The sequence below is a fragment of the Chrysochloris asiatica genome, unplaced genomic scaffold (assembly GCF_000296735.1).
Source record: "Chrysochloris asiatica unplaced genomic scaffold, ChrAsi1.0 scaffold00113, whole genome shotgun sequence".
NCBI lineage: Eukaryota > Metazoa > Chordata > Mammalia > Afrosoricida > Chrysochloridae > Chrysochloris > Chrysochloris asiatica.
The window spans coordinates 416,622-419,867 of NW_006408631.1; positions in this window are offsets into that span (position 1 = coordinate 416,622).

A 3,246-nucleotide genomic window follows, 5' to 3' on the forward strand; every position below is an offset into this window, starting at 1 on the left:
ATAAAATTCATTCTTTGAATACCCTGAACATCTACCCTCTCCCTCCTGTTTTTTCTTTTTAATTTACTTTTATTTAATATTGAACCAAGTCACTTCCTGCCTCTGTCCTTGATTTTCTCATCCAAAAGCTATTCTGCCCTTGGCTGAAGAATTTCTAGAATTAACTTTATTGCTAAGAAGTTTTTTCCAAATTAAAAAAAAAAATCTATTGCATAGTACAAATAATGAAAAATACTACATAGAGCTCTTCAATCTTTTTCATCTAGCAATAACCCGAAGGGATACTGCATTCATTGCTTCTATATTTTTTAAATAAAGGGCACATTTTGTTATTAAGAAATGAAGTGAAACTGTACTCACCTCTCCCCTCTCTCTCATATTGGGCCAAATAGACAATGAGAAGGTTCTAGGCCGCTGACTTCCAATGTTAGATGAGATCAAGAGGATTCACTGAGGGGGGCAGAGGGCAGAGACAGTTGTAGCCACTCTTTCAAGCTGGCTGAGTCTGTCTGAGCACCTCCAGACCCCGAGGTCACCCTGCCATTTCCTAGCAGAGCCATAACATCCTGGCATTACATGAATATAACATAGACAATACCTGTTCCACACAATGCCAGGGTGCACTACCACTGAATGAAGGACAAAGGGACATGAGGCAAGAGATCCCAGCCTCAAGGTGAGGGAATAATGGAGTGGACACCCTTACTTTTGGCCACTGAACTGGGAAGCACAACCGAACGCTGGAAAAACATGAATCCACATGCTTTCATAACCTCACGCCCTCTCAATTTAAAAAGAGTTTTCTAAGAGCAGAAGCTGCTACCCAGAGTTTGAGAGTCAGGCTAGTTTGGTCTGTGACTGGTCTCAGAAAGGCTAACTCATACCCAGATAGCCAATAAAAACACTTAGCAGGTATCATTTCCATAAATGATACTTTGTCTACTCAAAACACAAGCCAATTGTTTGGGCCCAATTTATGAAGCAAGGTCATAGGAAGGCTATGGGGTGAGGGGATCTGATGACAACTAAATTGCCTTAAATGAGCTCAAAATACCACCTTAAATATTCTCCTCTCCCAAGAAATACTTAATCATAAATCAAGTGGCTCAAAATGTATTAAAAATGACAAATAGAGCAGGGACTTACATCTCATGTTTTTTTTCTCTTAATTCACCACTGCATCAAAGATTTCTGAAGGAGATTATTCCACACGCAAAAAGATGAAGCACTCCAGGAATGCAAGATTCCAGGGATAAAAGAGGAGATTACAAATCAATGGTGGACTGCACTTAATGCTAAAAATTATTTTGAAACTAGACATACTCATTTTAAGACAAGGAGATGAGGACCGTCTGCTCTGAACTTGTGAGGAGTGGAGAATCTCACAATAACTAGACACATGGTTTTCATTTTAGAAGAACTTAGGAGTCCATTTAATGCACTAAAGTTCATGGGTACTATTTGTCCACAAGCAAGCTTGCTTCTCCTGTTCTATACCATGCACACTTTAATGAGAGTTCGATTTGGGGTGGGGGTGGGGGTAAAAACCTTCCCAAACTCATTTATGCATTTTGAATTGCCATTAAGCTAGCTTAGAAAGACTTTTAAGGAATGTGCTAAATGAAACTCTCTGAATACGAATCTTTAATATTCCATTTCTCTCTCTTTTTAAAATGTGTCCTGTTCTCTACATGTAGAAATTACTTCTCAGCCATAGAGTTGTTAAGTACCTAGATCAAGATGAAAATTAATTTAGTCTTGGAACAGATTAGAGTGACTCAGACAGAAAAATCTAGCCTGACAATTTATAAATATAGCCCCACCACCAGCTGCTATCCACTGGATTCTGTACTCATGTGCCCACGTGTGTATGAGAGTAGAATTGTGCTCCACAGGGTTTTCAATGACTTTTTTTTTTTTCAGAAGTAGATGCCAGGCTTTTCTTCCGAGGTAACTCTGGGTGGACTTGAACCTCTACCTTTTGGTTAGCAGTCAAATATTTGGGTGGCCCTATGACTCTGCAAATCATAAGACACCATCAGAACACTGATTCAGACAGAGTACTTGTTAGCTCAATGTGGATACAAGGAAGAGCTCTTTGGGAGCAACTCTGTGTCCCTTCCTGCTAATGACAAATACCTAGAGAATCCAACCAATTCTCAAGGCAGTGTGCCTGATTTTATTTTTCATAGCATCTTTAAAGAAACATCTGTTTTTAATTGAATGTGGATTTGAAAACTAATTTTAGGTGAGATTGAGTTCAGGCTGCAATCAATTTAGAATTGAGAGATTATTGCTTGTACACATATACTGAAATTCAGGAGGCTTGAGGCCAAGGATACCACACTTCTTGAACTTATGCATGAGGCACATGCATTTAGAAACGAAGATGGAATGGTCTAATTCTCTCAGGAAAACCTCTTTAAGGTCAATGATTGATTTTATGTTTTGGGTTACAGCTTTTAGACTCAGGACTCGATTTTGGGAAAGGTCAGTTGGGGGACAATAGTCTCCCAGGCATTCCAGTTTATGGAACTGGAGGATTAAGCATTCATATGACCAAGTCAAAACAAAAACAGTGTTTGAGGATATTAATTGAAAGGATTACAAATCAACACTCCACAATCTGAAAGAAATTGAGATGAACGCACTGTCAGACAACCACAGTTTCTCTGCTCTGGTCTCTCAATAACATGAAACACGTCTCTGCTTCCCATTTTACTAGAAGGCTGAAGGAAGAACGACTCAAGAATACCCTTTGTAGGGGTTCTGTACTATCTTTTCTGAATCCAGGACATTCTGGGTGTCAGGGTTTGGGACTCTGCCAGACTTCATCACTAACTGGCCTCTCTGCCCAGACTCTCTGCCCCAAAGTATCTGATTTGAAATGAGGCTTTCATTTTGCTATTTCACAAAAACATTTTTGCAATACTCATTAATGATTTATTGAAAATACTAAACATCACCAAGAGTTACTAAGTGCAAGAGGCTACAACTAAAGCCTTTTGACTAAATTCCTTTAGATTTTCTTCTGTGTTTTTATCCAAAAAATAGAATTCATGCCAAAAATTCCTAAGTGATTATCTGGTACTCTGGCTCTTCAAAAGTGAACTCTAGACTACTCACTTTGCAATTCTGACCGACAAATAGTACCAAGTGTGACTAAAATGATCAGCAGCAAACATGCTTATCTTTTTAGAAACTGAAAGCGTCAGTCAGTAAAAGCACACAGAAATAGAATTTTTC